Source organism: Sciurus vulgaris (genome assembly GCF_902686455.1).
Source record: "Sciurus vulgaris genome assembly, chromosome: 7".
NCBI classification, from domain to species: domain Eukaryota; kingdom Metazoa; phylum Chordata; class Mammalia; order Rodentia; family Sciuridae; genus Sciurus; species Sciurus vulgaris.
In genome coordinates this window covers 146,511,602-146,529,205 of record NC_136467.1, presented here as the reverse complement: position 1 = coordinate 146,529,205, position 17,604 = coordinate 146,511,602, and the positions used below count along the sequence as shown (strand labels likewise).

The 17,604-nt window shown below is 48.6% G+C and overlaps 1 long non-coding RNA gene across 1 annotated transcript; it reads left to right on the top strand.

The window, feature by feature from the left end:
• Positions 1-6,372: 6,372 nt before the first annotated feature.
• Positions 6,373-17,276, top strand: LOC306665490. The gene is made up of 4 exons (XR_013765041.1): positions 6,373-6,488; positions 13,624-13,778; positions 13,976-14,100; positions 14,745-17,276. It is a non-coding gene; the product is annotated as an uncharacterized lncRNA (long non-coding RNA).
• Positions 17,277-17,604: the final 328 nt, after the last annotated feature.

The following is a 17,604-nucleotide window of genomic DNA, read 5'->3' as shown; positions in this document are numbered from 1 at the left end:
TCCCCCAACGTGATTTCTCTGGCTTTATTATATATAGCCAGCCTCTATGCAAAGAACCTGTGTTTTGATTGACACACAGGAAGGTTTAAAACCCCGCTCCCTGACTCATTAAGTGGATGGCACGGGATCAACTACTTGATCTTTGAAACCTCAGTTTTTCCATCTGCAGAGAGGATAGATAGGAATTGTTACTTTTATTTTTTCCCTTAAATCTCTTGGTTTTTTGTTTGTTTGTTTGAGTGCTGGGGATCAGACCCAGGGCCTTGCGTAGTTAGGCAAGCATTCTGCCCCTAAGCTATACCCCTAGCAGAACTATTATCTTTTAAATATTAGGCCTCATTAGATATTGAGCAGCAGATTCTCAATAAACAGAAGCTGTCGTAGCAGCCACCCTGCTAGTAGCCCCTGCTAGGCTGCAAGACAGAACAGCAGAAAGTTGTAGCTACAGCCACAAGCTGGTGAGGGGCTGTTATTGAACCTCATTCAGGAAGGAGACCAGGGCTACTGTTCAAGATATCAAACCATTCCTGTGAGGGGTGGTGGATAGCTGTGGCCTGGAATCCCCTGGGCAACTTGCCCCTTTTCCTACTCTCCAGCCCATTCTGATGGTTAGCCTCATGTGGACTGAGTGACGGTGTCACTTGTTAAGTCAATCACTCACCGAGGAGCTGAGCATGGAGTCCTTGTTTAGCACGCAGGAAGGCCTGGGTTTGATCTCCAGTCCACCCTGCTCAAAAAGAGCAAAAAAATAAAGGCCAGGTTGTTTGTGGGTAGGGGAGAAGGAATTCTTCCTCAAGCCTGTATCAACTTGCTAGAGTTTCTGGCCTGCCCTACAGATGTCGAACCAGCCAGCCCCAGGAAACACAAGAGCTTGTTTCTCGACATTTATTCCTTCTCCTACCATTTCCTCTGTCCTCCCATCCCTTGTTCTGTCTCAGAGATCTTCCTGTGATCCAAGAGTGGAAGGCTTAAAGCCTGACTCAGCAGGAATCCCGCAAGGGGTCCATTCTTCATTCCAGTTGGTCAATCTTCCCAGGAGGGAACACAGAGGGCAGAACTGCTGGAAAGGCCAAACCCCCTTCAGCTGTCCTTGATGCCTTTCTAGTATCCTAGGCTGGTATTCTTTTTCTTTCTATGTCAAGCAGATTTCATTTTTTTTTTTTTTTTTTTTTCCAAAAGAAATTGTGCCACTGATAAACATTAGTTATGGAAAGGTTTTCTTTCAAACTCAAGGGAAGGAACAAGATAATTTCCCCTGGTTCAGGAAAGTCAGAGTAGAATAAAGCTTCTTGAAATATGAGCTTGATAAAAATAATATTGTCAGTATGAAATAAAAATGAGGACTTGGAGACAGTTTCATTCAAACTCACTTGATCATATATAATAAAGCCAGAGAAATCAGGTTGGGGGAGGGATTTTAACATGTTGAATTGAATCAAACCTTGTGATAAGCTTGTGAGTTTAGCTTTCTCTGGCGATGTGTTAGTCAGCTTTCTGCCACTATAACAGATACCTGAGCTCATCGACTTATAAAGAGGTAAGGTTTATTTTGGATCACTGTTTTGGAGTGATAAATTGGCCTGTGATTAGATAGTACATCATTACAGAGTGTGTGGCATAGCAAAACCTATCATCTCGTGGCCAAGGAGGGAAAGAGAGGAAGAGACCAGAGTCCCACAATCCCCTTTGAGGGCATGCCCCCAATGTCCTAAGGACCCCTTGGATCCCACCCCTTAAAGTTTCCACCAGCTCCCAATAGCACCACCCTGGGGACACAGCCTTGGTACGGGGACCTCTGGGGGATGTTCCACATCCAAACTGTAGCAGGCAGTTTGAATGTTGGCACTCTCACTTTGGCAGGGACTGTTTTGCTGACCTGAGGGGCCAGGGCGAACAAAGGAAGCTGTGGGCCTCTCGGTTGAAAATATTTCTCTGAATTCAGGACGACCTTGCTCTCTCCCACCCTGCAATCCAATACATGACTAATGGGTGTCAGTAGGGTGTCCCTGAGAACATAGACGGTGCGTACGAAGCACACCTGGAGTAGCTGGAGTGTCCTACCTCATCAGTTTAGTAAGTTTGCACTCTTAAAATGTTCAAAGCCACTGTGACAGCGCCTGATGTCCAGCCGGAAGGAGCCCAGAGGGTTCCTGGGAATTTCTAGTAGGCTCAGTGAGGGTGACTTGCTCCGCAGAGTCATCCTGATGAGATCCTGTGGAGAGCGCGTGCTGTGTCCCGCCTTGCTCTGCAGCCGGTTGAATTTGACTGCAGGTCTGCCTCACTTCCAGGAGAAGTTCCTTTTCCCTTCTCCTCTGTCTTCACAGAGGACTCTCTATCCCCCTTCCCTAGATTCCCTGCCTTGCAGAGCAGACATGATCTTGTCTTCCCCAAGTCCAAGTCCACTCACTTCCCATGGCCCAGCATGCTTGACCCACAAGGTGAGTCTGGCCTCCAAGGTCAGCCAGGGGTATCCGAATGAAGCAATTCTCAGTCCGGCTCCTCCTCAGAGCCTAAAGGGAGGGATGCTTGATTTTTTTTTCCGCTCCCTTGGCCCCAGCACAGTTCTGGGCACGCACCACGTTGGAATCCCTCCCTCCTTCCTCGTGCTGCAGGGCCTGCCTGGCTCGGTCCTATTACAAAAGCCTCCAGTCCCACTGTCCTCAAATCTACAACAGAATCTCACCCCTGCGATACCCCTGCTCCTCCTGAGCGGCTCACACACCTCACAGAGTGAAGATGGAGCCTCTGTCTCACGTGGACTCTGGCTTTTCGACTTTGTTCCTGTTGCTCTTCCCAGCCTTCTGTGGAACTGTGACGAGGTGGAACTGCTTGTCTTCCCCAGGACACATCAGGTCTTCAGTGCGCCCTAGGAGCCTGCCCTTCACTCAGAGGCAGGGAATCTTGCAAAAATGACACGTTGTCCCTACTCTAGAGGCTGGAAATGGGTACATTTTTGAGCAGGTGGGAAGACAATTGAATAAAATGGAAGCTTTTGGCCACTGGGTCTGTGCTAAAACTTCTAAGGTAGCCCTAGTGGGTATCTTCTTTCAGAGAAGAAGGTGAGGAGCAGAAGGCAGCTGGGAATCGAGCCCCTGGCTCTGCAGCTCATTGCTGCGCATGCCCGGGTCTGGCCAGCGTGACTCACTTCCTCCTCTCTGCCTGTGAGTGTTCTGGACTTCCCGCAGGCTCTTTTCTTGGAGGAGCTGGCCTATTCCTGTTGGTAGTCTTCCTTCACCATTTCAGCTTTCTTCACAAGGTGGAAATCAACGGTGAACTGTTGTGACCATAGACATTGTGGCATCAGGACCAAAACATGTGGAGGCCACACGGGACCATGATTTCCGGTTCTAGAGGATCTTAGGAGTCCTTCTTTCCTGGCCTGTGGAAGTCTTGATACTATAAGAGAAAGGCAGTTTCGTCCTTTCATTTCCTTTCTTCTCATCGCTCGGTCCCTCTTTCCTTCCTAGCCTGCAGATTTGGGGCATCCGTTTCTTCCCTCCTGGGTTCTCTCTCTTTCGTTGGGACCTCTTTCTCTCTGAGCCGGTTACCATAGTTAGAAACTAACGCTGTCTTCTCATTCCTTTACCCATGGCAGGCAGGGATTTGATAGCGCTTTTGTTATGCCATGTGGCAGGTATCAAGATAAATGAGATCAAATTCTTAGTGCTGAATCAAACAGTGGTTAAAAAAAAAATCAAGCAACTGAGATATCAGGAAGATGAACAATATGTAGAGGGGAAGTGACTTTCTATGCCTGGGGCATCCAGGGTGACTTCCCAGAGGAGGGAACTTTTCAGACTCAGAGTCTGGCCCACCCTAACTCCTACCCCACATCAGATTCTAGAAGCTTCCATGCCAAGGCGTGATTGGCATTGCCTGGGTGAATATTCAAGGCTGTTGACTCTGAGGATGGTGATAGCAAGACCGAACTCAAGCACTGTAGGGTCACGTATTGCCTGAGGGTGGAGCTGTGTTCTGAGGAGCGTGCTGTCAGATTGTGTCACCATGTAAACCTCATGGCATGCACTTGTACTAATTAAGATGGCCATGACGTCAGTAGGTGACACAGCCTCCAGGGGCCACACTCTGCGTGCTTCGTGTTGTTGACTGATGATGGTGTGACATGACACCGGCTTGCGGTTTCTGATGTCCTTCTTTTGTGATCTCAGGGAGGAGCAAATGGTTCAATCTCTGGCGTCCAGCACGTAGATCCTCTGGCCTGTGGCCTGTCCTGTCCCAGGGACCTCCCCACAGTCTCAGACTGGCCCTGAGGTGTGCCCACTGGGCAGGACCTCTCTCCTGTCCTGGGCCCCTGGCACCTTGATACCCCTGTGCTCTTGGGATGCGCAGACTCAGAGTTGGCGTACTTGGTTGCAGGTTGGTTGGGAAGTTTCTGAAGAGCCATTCTGCTTCGCCCCTGTGGCTTATGATCTTGCTGCCTAGGAAGACCCATAAAAAGCAACCGATGCCTCGTTAATTTTGAATGAATCTCCCCTGTGTAGTCACTCATCTCTGACGGCCACAATTAACCTCTAGTGCACCCTCCTTTCCCTTCGTGTTTGCTCGCTGGTCCCTTACCCGTTTGCCCTCTCTTAACTTGCAAACTCCAGGAGGAACTCTCAGGTTCGCAGTCCCTTCTGCCTCTGCAGCACTTTGAATCCCTCCCCATCTCATTCTGCACCTTCAACCTCCTGCTTTAGACATGTGGCGTGATCAGACTTCCCCAGGCCATGGTTCTGACCTTGAGATTTCCTCCCTGACTTTCAGACTTGGCTTCCGCTCCGTGAAATGTGTGGGTCGGGGGTGACAGAATGGGCTTCCTCAGCTCTGCGCTTCCCTCAGCAGGAAGGAAGAAATTCAAGAGTTGTTGTTTTCTTCATGGCTAACAAACCACTGCTCTGCTTACTGCAGGGACCACGGGATCCCTTTGTCCTGCACAAATCCTGGGTTTAGCTTGCATATGTTTATTGAGTGGGGAAAAGTCTGGAAATATCACCAGTTGCTGCATGTTCCCTGTGGCCTGGGGGACCTGAAGGTGGTGCCTTTTCAAATCCACTTTGTCTATCTTGTATTCATTTGCACTTTGCTCTTGGAAGGTGTCAAGGTCTTCCTCTGCTGTCTGTGCATCCCATGACCTTGGACTCCCAAGGGACATCCCAGTGCCCAGTGTTATTGTATTCATTTCCTCCTCCTTCCAGCTCAGCCCCAGTGCAGGTTTGAGGAAGGGAAATGGCTGCTGACAGCTCACAGGTGTGACTTACATCTCAGATGATGGGAGGACCAGCCTGGGGCCAAAGGAGGTGGGAGCCTGTGTGCAGCGGGTGAACTTGTTTCCTCCAGTGGGCAGAGTCAGAGCAATTGTGGTGAATACAATAAGGTGTCAAGAGAAAGCCACAGCCTGGGTGCAGAAAGCTCTGCCTCTGCTCCTGGAACCTGAGCTGCTCCCGGTGCCCTGAGAGGCTTAGCAATTGCAGCCAGGAAGATGAAGCCCTGCTCCCTGACACCCTGGCCCTGGAAAGGGGCAGCAGACGACAGGCTTTCCCCCAGCACCTGGTGGCAGGAAATGAGCTTCACTTTCCTTCCTAAATCATAAGAAATCATCTCTGGTGCTCATACGCTCAGTGAATCTTGAAACCAGGGAAGGACTCCCTGGTGGCTTCCTTCCTGCAAGACCTTCCCACGTTCCTGCTCTCCCTGGTGCTTTTCCTGTCCCTTCTTCCCCAGCAAGATGGAGTCCAGGCTGTTCTGCATCTTCCCTGCCTGCTTCCCAACCTGTCTCTGTTCTTCCCCTCCCTCAGGTCTTTGGACTCTTTCTTCCCCCAGGGACTTGATCCTGCCTAGGGACGGGAACCAGGGGCATTCTGGAGTCCACGTGGGCAAACTGAAATGGTGGAGCCCTGTTATTTTTCTACTTTTCCAACATCTCTTTTTTCCTACATAAAGGGAGGCCAGATCTAGCAAATAAAAATAACAAGGTGCCGAGTGTGTCTGCATTTTAAATAGATAGCCAATAAAATTTCTAGTAAAGTATGTCCAGGCAAGTTTGGGGGACAAACTTAGACTGAAAAAGGATTTCTTGTGTCCCTGAAATTCAAAGGTCCCTGGTGTCTTGCCCCATGTCCGACAATCCCCTCCAGGGCCCAGGCCTGTGGCTGAAGGGTGGTGGGCTTCCAGTTGTCTTCCTCCTTTTCTCCTGTACAATCAGGTCTTCTCCATCGGGAATGATGGCTTTCTTTCCCGAGGACAGTTAATTTTCTTCTCGTGCTTAGTTTCAGTACCGCCAACATGGCCAACAGCTGCTTCCTCCTGTTGACCCCAGATGGTCATGTGACTGGGCTCAGGGTGATTAAGTCTGGGTTTGAAACACAGGAGGGGCCCCCTGCACAGAGCACCGAGAGAGTGGTGGCCTGTGCCAGGCAATTTGGATAAACCATGGCAGGTCATATCCAGAGCAAGTCACTCCCAGGATCATCCCTACCCTCCAACAGGTAAGAGTCGGAGCTTCAGTCGCTTCTCACAGACTGTTTGAAGCCCAGTTTCCGCTGGGCTCTGAATCCCCACTTTTCCCACGCTGGGGGTACATCTTCACATCTCCTAAAGAAAACTCAGCGCAGAAAACTTAGAGCCAACTCATTTCTCCCTCCGCATAGCGCCATTCCCTCACGGTCCTAAGGTCGACTAATTCCCAGGCCCCTGGAGGGAAGGTTGATTCTATCAGGAGATCGTGGGCTTGGGAGGAAACTGAATCTCCTGTGACTGTACTAGGGACACCAGCTCTGATGGAAAAAACTGAGATGCGATAGGGAGGAAGCACTCCAGGTTTTAGAAGCAAGCTCAGTGGATTCCTGGTCCTGTACCTTCTAGAAGTAGGCTGACTTGGGTGGGATTGCCATGAAGGAAGTGTCCCCACTGGTGGATTCTTTCTAGATGGTTCCTCCAGAGCTTGGCCACTGGGCTTGGTTCTCTTTCCTTTGGATTCTTCACATCCATTTCATTTCCCAGCACCTCCTAGATCCCTCACCAAGGCTCTGTTCCTGGTCATGTCAGGAAAGTGTTCACAGAGACACCAGCTTCTCTTATGTGTCGTCTGTGCCGGCTCTGCAGAGATAAGAACTTCATACTGTCCCAAATCCCCTGTCTCCAGCCAGGCCAGGTCCACGTTGCTCTGCATCTTAAAATCGTGCAAGCGTTTTGCCCCGAGGTGGGGGTCCTCTCTTCCTGTAAGGCGTAAATAGAGACCAGGAGATTTCAATGGGCAAGGAACTACTTAAAGGGGGGGGGGGGGGGGGAGAAAAAGCCAAAAAGGAAGTGCCTGTCTTTGTCATCGCCATGGTGCAAGTCTGTTTTCCGAATGGGGGGCTTTCCAAGGGCTCTCGGGGCTGTGACTTTATGGAATCAATGTGGTGGAAAGAGGCACACTTCCCATGCAAAATGTCCTTTCTCCTCTCTTCTGCTCCTCTGAGCTTTGCCTCTGAATACACAAAACCGGTATTTGTGACTGCCAAGAGCCTTCGACTGTGAGGGAGAAAGCCCCGTAAATCACTCTTTCACAGCCAGTTAACAGGGAGTGTCTTTCTCACCCGTAATTATGGTTTTGCTTTGAGTTGAGAAGGTTGTTTTGGGGGCAATAAATTGTGATGTCAGTTACCCTTCAGTCTCTTTGCGTGTGATTCCTCGGTCGGAAATTGGTGCTCTTAACAGTTGGACCTCTGGGGTCTCTGGGGCTTTGCAGCTGAAAATCTGGGAGTCCTTTGCTTTGGAAGGAGGAGAGAGAGAGAGGAGAGAGAGAGAAGAAAGAGAGAGAGAGAGAGGAGAAAGAGAGAGAGAGAGAGAGAGAGAGAGAGACCTTTTGTTTCAACTTTGGTGATAAGTACTTTACAAAATGGGAAAAGGAACCATGGCTTTTATTAAAAATATATTATATTAGAGAATTTTAATGAGATTTTACCCTAATAAAATATTTTTAGAAAGTTTTAAAACTGAATGCATAAGGGCGGCGGCCATCTGCTCCCTGAGAGTGCTGGCCGTGTGGGGCCCCTGTGCCTGCCCTCCTGTCTGACCAAGCACCCTCAGGACAGCCCTTGCCTTGTCACAACATCATGCTGTGAAAGCTCCCAGCCAGATTCGTGGGGACGAAGAGAATGAAAGCTCTTGGACCCAAGGCTCCTGCCTCCCAGCATCGAACTTAACATTACTGGGTGTCGGGTAATGATAAAATCATTTTAACCCTTAAAAACACGCTATTTCTGGAGTGTTCTCCTTGATGTTTTTTTGACCTTGTCATTCTGTCCTCTTCAGGTGATCAGTTATGAGGAATTATTTGGCAACTCCTGCAGAAGAGAAAAGTCACTGGCTCTGATTTTAGGGACTCCCTGGTAGTTGCTGCAGCCTGCGGGGTGAAGCTACTGTGGTTGGGACAAGTGTCCCCCTGTCCAAGCCCCTGGCTTTGGTCCTGTGCTTCTCACGAGGGGAAGGATTCTCGGAGTGGTGAGGGCGTCATGCTACTTCAGGAACCTGCCCTGCTGGCACAGGGGTTTGGCCTGTTTCTCTCTCGTAAGCGGGGTGAGTGGGATGGGGACAGCCTGGTCCGTGCAATTTCCAACCCGTAGCTTGGGGGTCTGAAACGCTAGGTGGGAGGGCGGGATGGGGAAGATGTGCTCTGGAATCCAACAGACCCAGCTCAGCTGCAACTCTGCATTTTCCTGCTGTATTATCTCCAGCAAGTGACTCTACATGGCAGCTCGTCATTTGTAAAACGGGCAGTAGGATGCTAACCATCACAGCGCTCTCTCCCTCCCAGCAGATTAGGGCAGCTCTGCCTTCCCAAGGTGCCTGAAGCCTCACAGCTTCCCCACGTCGCCCACCTTGGCTCGAACAGCCATCGGGATCTTTGTCGTCAGTGTCTGGGTCCCTGTACCTGGATGGTGCCTGGTTGATTAATGTTTGAGAAATAAATGAATCTGCTTCATGGAGTTGTTCAAACAATTAAATGCTATATGGTTGGCACTGAGCCCTGCACATGGTACGAAGGTAATAAATGTTAGCCATTATTATTTTTACTACAGAGCTTAATAATAAGAACTCCACTTAGGAGTGGAAAATAGGAATTTAACTGTTGCCAATTGGCAGAGCCCAGCCATGGGAGAAAATCGCCCAGACCCCTCTGCTGGGATCTGGGTTGTCTTCACGGTTCTTCCTGGTGGTTATTTCATCCTTGCCATTTTAATGGTAATACAGACGAATAATAAAAGTGAGCTGAAAGAACACACTAGAACTGTTACCTATGCCGGGGTAGAAGAATCTGTAAGCTGAAGAAGCCGACATCATAGGTAGACTGAGTTTGCCGCAGGGCTGGGAATTGACCGGAGGGAGGCACTGAGACGTGATCACGTGTCTTGCTTCTGAGAACACGGGGACCTCTTTTGAATCAGCTGCTCACCACTGTGTAACAAACCACCCCCAAACTCAGTGACTTGAAGCAGCCATATTATATTCTTTCTCACAGTTCTGGAGACATTCTGTTGTCCTTGAGGTCAGCCAAGGCCACTGTGGTCCATTCATATGGGGATTGGTTGGGGTTGGGACATCCAGGAGGGTCATTGTCTGGGGTCTGAGTGCTTTGACTGGTGGCCTTGACTCTCCGGCATGTGACTTCTCCCCAGGGTTCTCTTGTCATTCAGTAGTCTGACTTCAGCTGGTTTCCCTGGTGGTTGACCTTAGCAAGTCCCCTTTATCTAGACCTGGAAATCCTCCAGTTAGTCAAAGCAAATCACAGTGGATGGGAAGGAGCCCACCTGTGACTGCGGGGAAGGAATATGCACTGTTGGTGCCCATCTTTGCAGACATACTACCATGCCCTTTAACTTGCACTCCTGGGAATCTCTTCTCCTATGGGGGAGCTGAACTTCTCAGCCCTGAGTTTGCAAGACCAAGAGCCTCAGTATCCAGGTCTGTATGAAAGTCCCCAACACCTGTTAGGAAGAGCACAGCTTTTTCTCTCTGCTTAAAAAAGGACCTTGTTAATTGTTTGCTTAGGAGTCAGTTACTTGGGACCTGTATATTCTGTGGTTTGAGATTTTTTTCTTTTAGGTTTCATAAGCTTTTATTGAAACCACTTTCCAGACTCTGGCTTTTTAATTCATCCTCACAACAAACTCAATAAGACTTTGATGATTAAAATGGAAATTATTCACAGCATCTTTTGGATATAGAATGTCATTGATCGAGGGTCACATCACTAACAGAGCTCGGAGACAAGGGTTAAAGTCTGCTTCTCTTGCTTCACTCTGCACACGTGTTCCAGGACACCACCCAGCCTCTCTCATCTCAGGAAAGAAAATCCCAACAGAAGAACAGAGGTGGGGAACAGACGCCAGGACTAATTTTAGTCCGTTTTGTTGAAAATAGTCGTGGATCCATGTGATGTTGAAAGATGGGAGTTCACCTCCACGCAGAACTTTGAAGCCAAGCTGTATACACTGGAAGTTTCTGATGCTGTGAATCAAATAGTAAGTTTTGACTCTCAGGCAGGTCTATTAGGTAAGATGAGGTTTGCTATGTAGGACAAGAGGCTCCGTTTCTGTTGTATTAAATGAACTCTGGAGGCCGGTGTGCCAGGGCCAGCGCAGCTGCTCTGTAGACAGAAGGCCCGGGCTCCTCTGGTTTGTTATCCTACCCTCTCCTACGCTTCCACTTGTGACCCAGGCCCTGCAGGGACTGAGCCCCTCTGCAGTTTTCAACCCTCAGGAGGAGAAGGTGGGGGCGAGAGCCCTGCTTCCCTCTAGACACTTCCCAAAGTTGTGCATGAGATCTGCTTACATCCTCTGGGCCAGCGACAGCATAAAGGTAGCTGGACCATGGACCCCTGAAAATAGAGAGCTCTGTACTGAAGAGCCGGTTGGAGGAACGGCAGCAGATGTGGTGTGCAGAGTTATATTTCCATCAGAGGGTCAAGGGAGAATGAAAGTTTGGATAAGTTCTTAATACAAAATGAGCAAGAAAGATACTAGCTTTCTGTTCCAGGTACTTGTATTTTTTTGAAAACAATAATAAACTACGCCAGCGTTGTCTTTTAGACCTGGGATGTGGCGTAATGTTACTGAATGTTTAAATTTAGATGTTTTCACAAAGTGTTCTTTTTTTTTTTTTTTTTTTTAAGGAAAACCCTGTCCAGTGTTATCTCAAGATAAACCACAACACAAGTGTAAGCTGCCCCCTCTTGTTCAGGACAGCCAAATGTGACACACTGCCACTAGCTAATGACCGTTTAACCTCAACCCCCATCAGCAAGGAGGAGGAAACAAGTAGGTCTATTTTTAATGAATTTGTCCACATAAACCTGTGGAGTAAAAGTGATATAACTATAGACAGATTCTCACAATGTTTTCAAAGCAAGCAATACTTGAACAAAAGTGTGTGTCACATTTTGCTTGTGGCTGTGACCATCAAGACTAAAGAATGTGGAGGTCATGAATGCATTTAAGAAATGTGTTGGCATAACCCCTCCATACGTTCAGCTCTGCTCGGTTTCCATATGGGAAGCGTATGGTTTGCAGGGATACCCAAGAGGAAAGATACCGTCTCTGTTTTCCTTGTATTAATAACACAAGTGGGGACCGAAGAGAGTTTGGCTAGACTTTGAATGAGGAGTAGGATTTGGATAGAGAAGGGGAAGAAGAAAGGATGTGGTGTAGGCAGAGCCTTGGAGGTGATGGAAACATCCCCACCTGTGGTCCAATGAGGAGGTGAGACGTGGTCAGAGTAGAAGGGAGGAGTAGGAGCCGTCTCAGCTGGTAGCTTGGGAGAGAACAATGCCAGCATAATGAACTGGCGCTTTGCTGGATCAGCAACGAGGAACAAGGGATATTTCAGAGCATGTGCAAGAGTGAGGAGCAGTAGGAGCCCTGGGGAGGGACCACCTTCCTGCTCTGACCTTTGGGAGAGAACCGGTAAAGGAGACAGAGGGAAGTGTCCTATTGGGAATACGCCCAGGAGGGCAGAGTACCCTGGAAATCGGAATGGGGGAACATCAGGAGGATGGGGGTGGGTGTTACCAGGCTGTGAAAGGTCTCAGATTTGAAGGTGCATAAGAAATGAGAAAAGGTGACAATTGGACATGGTCAGGCAGGTGTGCCTGAGCGTCAGGAAGGAATGGGTGCTGGGAAGCCCAATGGCAGGTGGCAGTGACTGAGCCGCAGACAACCCAGGAAGGAGGGGACAGTTCAGAGGGAACCCCTGGCTCCATCCAGTGCCCACGCCCTGAGAGGGGGAGAACTGTATGTGTTCAGGCAGAGGGACGGCAGCTGTAGACAGGGCTGGAACAAAGACGCAGAAAAGAAACAGTCACGGAAGTGAGGTAGCTTGGGTGTCAGGGATCCGAAGCCCAAGAGGATAGCCATCCTTTGGACTGAGAAAATCTTCTGAACTTCTGGGGCATGGTGGAAACATGACCGATGGGATGGTCAGCAGCGGGGGAAGCTCCGGCCGCGGCTGGAGACAGGGGCTAGGAGGTTGGAGAGAGCTTTGGAACTTCTGGGGCAATTGGAAGGGCTGGAGTCCAGGGACTAAGCAGGGCAGGTTTCTGCTAAAGGTGCAGCTTGGACTAGGAAGAGCTGTTTCTCCATCAGCTCTCCACCTCCTGGGAGCAGCGAGATAAACAGGGGCACCTACCCCTATCTGTGACTGGCCAGGTGGGCTTGACCAGGGTCTTGAGGAGGCAAGGAAGCCTATTGGCAACATGCCCCAGGGAGGACAAAGACAGGATGGGAGTTTCCTGCCCCACTTCTTTTTTGGAAAAGATCCCATAATGCATGTGTAGTAATCATTTTGCAAGTGTCTCCAGGCAAGGATTTTATTACACAAGAGCAGATGTTGAAACAGGGTTGTTCCCTTCGGCCACTGAACTTCTCCATTCTGTGGCCCAGGTGAAGTGCTGGTGGGGTACCTAAGTGAAATGTGGGGGTGGGTCAAGACCCTGCTGCCACCTGGACCTGCGCTTGGGCAGTACCTAGCATCTCTTTTTGTTCTTTTCTTTCAGTTTGACTTGAGGCCCTGACCTCATGGGCATTTTTATATAGACCAGGTGACCTTGGCTTCATGCAAGAGCAAAGCCCATAGATACAGAAAGTGAATTTAAGAAGAAGCTTCCACATCTGCAGCAGATGTGAAGGATCCGCAGGCAGCCCAGGCCACAGGAGAGAAATCCTCAGGCCCTGGCTTCTGGTTAGCCTTCAGAGAAAAAGAACAGCAGGCCCAGAGGGGAGAGAATGACAGAATGTGGGACCCTCCCCCCCCCCCCCCCCGCCAGTGAATAAAGACACCCATTAAACCTGTCCTCACCTCCTGCTCCTTTCCTCCCATGCCCAGCTGTGCTCTGGCTCAAATGGAGCCTTGTTTCTCAGACCTTCCCTCAATACTTACCCTGCCATGCAGAGCTGATCTGGTGCAGGCTGGTGAGTCAGAGTTCAAGGCAAGGGACAGAATCCCTATGCAGATACAAAACATCTGTGCCGGGCCTGAGCCAAGTCCTCCTGAAATCCACTTCTTGGAGCAGTCTGGTCCCATCTTCCCTTCCCTGAGCTGGGCTTATAAGAACAGGAGCTGGTCTTGTTTGTATTTCTGCAGGACACACTTATTGCTAAATGGAGCAGAGAGTGCAGAGCAGGGAGGCCATTAATCCCCAAGGTGACTGACTGGGAACCACAGGTAGAGTCCAAGGAGCAGAGTACACCTGTGTTTTGCTGGAGACTTGGTCCTTGAAATCTGGAGTCACCTACAAGGTGAGAGCTGATGGAATCTCATATTCCTTAGGAGAAGTAGCTCTCTGGCTTACACATTGTGTTCAGTCTTTGTAGCCTCTGGGAATTCAGAGCTGGTTTATTCTATGCAGCTAGAGAATGGGGCATTAGAAACCTGAGATGTTAGGTTTGGAAACTGATCCTCCCCCCCCCCCCCCCCCCCTTGATTCTTGTGTTAGATCTTCTGAGAATTTCAGATGGTTCCACCAGGGGCAACCTTGGTTACTCTTGGAAGGAAGCTGGTTTTATGCAACTTTCCTGGAACCCTCAGGTTGAGATAATGGGTGCCATGAACGACGACAAGGTGGGGCTTTCTTCTGGAAAGGGCTTTGAACTCCTTCCACAGAAAGGCAAAGCAAAGCGAGGCAAGATAGACAATGTTCAGTGATCAACTTTCAATCCTGTTGTAATTGTTCCTTAGGCTCCACCAGGGCCCAAAGACCCCCTGTGAGCTCCTGGCTCAGAGTATAAAGCATTGCCTGAGAAATCCAGCTTCCTCAGAACCACAGACTTTTTTGCTTCTTGTATCAGGGGACATTTAATTTGATTTATCTTGGTTTGGGTTAGGCTGGATGAAGTCAACTAGCCAACAAATCTACAACTGTTTCCGGAGAAGAAAGGAGACTCAAGAGCAGGTCTCTAGCAACGTAATTCCCCTTAGGGGGAAAATCAGAGCCTGGATTTGAATAGGGCATTGCCTGTCTACACAACTGTCCTCCTGTAGGCTCTCAGAAGCTCTCCAAGACAGAGCTCATGGGAAGTCATGAGTCTTTATTTTTAACCTTGACTAGAAAAGGGGGGTTGTTAGAAACCCAAACCTTTTCCACTTTTGTTTTGGATGTGTTCTGTGTTTAACAGCTGTTGGGGCTGATCTGCCATATTGATATTGTCAAGTTTTGTGTCTGTCTCTAATATGTATACCTTTTCATTTTTATTTTTAATTTTTAGGATTGGATGCCTCATTAGTCACCTGCTGTGGACAGTGCTTGATCCTCACCCAGAAAAACAAAACAAAACAAAACAAAACCCCTCAAACAACAGGTTCAATAACTTGTTACCTTGAGATCATCTCTCATCTGAACAAGAAAGGCTGTACCAAGCACAGGTCCTAGGAGATTATCTTCCCTGTAGATGAGAAGAATTCTTGGTATGGTCCTCTCTCCGACCTGCATCCCACAGAGACTGGAACTCTCAGACCAACTCCAAATTCAGCCCACGAGTGATGTGTTACGTTCCAAGCAACATGGTATTTTTCAGACATAGATTGGGACATAGATTGTGGCTTCTTGCCTGCAGTTCTGGCTCTGCGGCTATGTGACCTCCAAGCCTGATTCACAGCAGTGCTAGACTCCCCATCCCGATCTATTGCCTTTGTTCCTGAGGAGGGTCCAGCAGAGTTAGACACTTCCCTGACATGGCTTTGGGGATCACAAGGAGACGGCCTGTTCTATTTCTATCACCCCTTGGCTTTTCTTCTCCTTCAAGGATTTCCAAGCCTTTGCATTCATTTTGCCACAGAAATATCTGGAAAGAGAAACCTTGAATGACAGCCTGTGTTTCCTCTCCTCTCATCCACCCAACACTGTGTTTCTCACTGGCTTTTGCCTCTGTCACTGAAATTGCTCGGGCAAAAGTCAGCAAGGACCTAGTTGCCAATCCGATGATTTGGGCAGGCATTCCTAACTTGCGGACTCTGAATGTGAATGGAGAAACACTTCACTTTTTGTTAGCTTCTAACTGAAACTTAGAATTTCCTTCAATTATGAATGTAGGCACCAAAACCTGAGAGTATTAACATGAAAGTTATTGTAGAATAGATCTATCTATCTATCTATCTATCTATCTATCTATCTATCTATCTATACTGGGAATTGAAGCCAGGGATACTTTACCCTGAGCTACTCCCCCAGCCCTTTTTATTTTTTATTTTGAGACAGGGTCTTACTATGTTGCCCAGGCTGGCCTTGAACTTGCAGTCCTCCTGCCTCAGCTGCCTGTGTAACTGGGATTGCAGGTGCACTCACTGAGCCCGTCCAGTATAATGTATTAATATTTAGATAACTATATTTTACCATAAGTGGTTTTAGTTATCAATGTGTATGTTGTCTTTAATATATTTAACATTATTGTTTTGAGATGGGTCTACGGTCTTCCCCAGAATGCCGAAGAAGTCCCTGGTTAAAACACAAACACAAAAGTTAAAAGGACCAAGAAACTTAGTTTTGATCATTAGCCAAGGGATTTCTGCAGGGTGTTTCTCCTATGGGTCTCCTGCTGCAAGGCCCCCCTACTTTGCTTACGTGACAGGACTCGTTCCCTGCTGTTTCTCGTTACTCTCTCCTGACTTTTTTATTAATTCTTCCTTAGTTCATGTCTTACAGTTAGGGTCTTCCCATGAGCCTTTTCTTCCTCCCTCCCCCTGCCCTTCCACACAGAGCCAGCAGTGCGGTAGGGTAGAGACCAGCGACTAGGCCATCACCACGCAGTCTGCTGTGTGTCACAGGACACTTGGAGAAATGCCTCATCCAGTCCTGAAAGGTGGGAAAGACTTGTCATCGAGGTGACCCCAGGCTGCCTTGGAGGGCCAGGTAGACTTAACTAGGCTTGGGGGTAGGAAAGGTTGGTGGTTACCAAGGACTGGTCAGATGGCAAGGGTGGCAGACTGTGGAATGATCTTCAAACCAGGTTAAGAGCAGCCACCAAAGGGTTTTTAGAGTTGTCTTTTACAAAGATTTCTCTGGCTCACAGTAAAGATGGGTTGGAGGAAGGAGGTCTAGAGATGAGAGACAAAGGTTGCTCTTTGCTCATCCTTTTTTTTTTGGTACTTGGGATTGAACCCAAGGGTGCTTAATCACTGAGCCACATCCACCACCCTTTTTTGTATTGTTTTATTTAGAGACAGGGTGTCACTGAGTTGCTTAGGGCCTGGCTAAATTGCTGGGGCTGGCTTTGAACTCGCATCCTCCTGCCTCAGCCTTCCATGTGCTGGGATTACAGGTGTGTGCCACTATGACTGGATCCTTTGCTCATTATTGAGTTTGTCACACGTGTCCCTCCTGTTCTCATGCTTTCCTGCTGCCTGAGATGCCCTTCCCGAGCATCCAATGCTCCTGGACAACCGGGGTCCAAGTCCTGCACTACACCTTCTCTTCTGAGTTCCCTGACTTCACCGCTGTGTTCTTGTAGGAAATGTAGAGTTTTTTCCCTTAATGCATCTGGTTCTTACCTCATCCTTGAGTTTCTTGAGGACAAGGACTGGGCCTTATCTTTATATCCCTAGCACCTAATGTGTTGCTGGGTCCCTAGTAGATCCCTTGAAATGAGCCAGACTCAGGGGTGGGGGAAGTACAAGGGGTTATAGAATTTGTTCACAAACGTGTGGCAAAGACAATCTGAGAACCCCTTAGAGCTGGGCACAGAATCCTTCAGCCTCAGGACAAGAAAGCCATCCAAGCGTTCTTTCACTTCTTTTTAAACATAAGCTTGTGTGGAACCAACGTAGATGCCCTTCAATTGATGAGTGGATAAAGAAACTGTGGTATATATATATATACAATGGAATATTACTCAGCCATAAAGAATGATAAAATTATGGCATTTGCAGGCAAATGGATGAAATTGGAGAATATCATGCTAAGTGAGATAAGCCAATCTCAAAAACTCAAAGGACGAATGATATCGCTAATAAGTGGAGGATGACACATAATGGGGGGGAGGGAAGGGTTAGTGTTAGGGTTAGAGTTAGGGTTAGGGAGGGGGGCAAGTATGGAGGAAGGAACTACTGTATAGAGGGTAAAGAGGGGTGGGA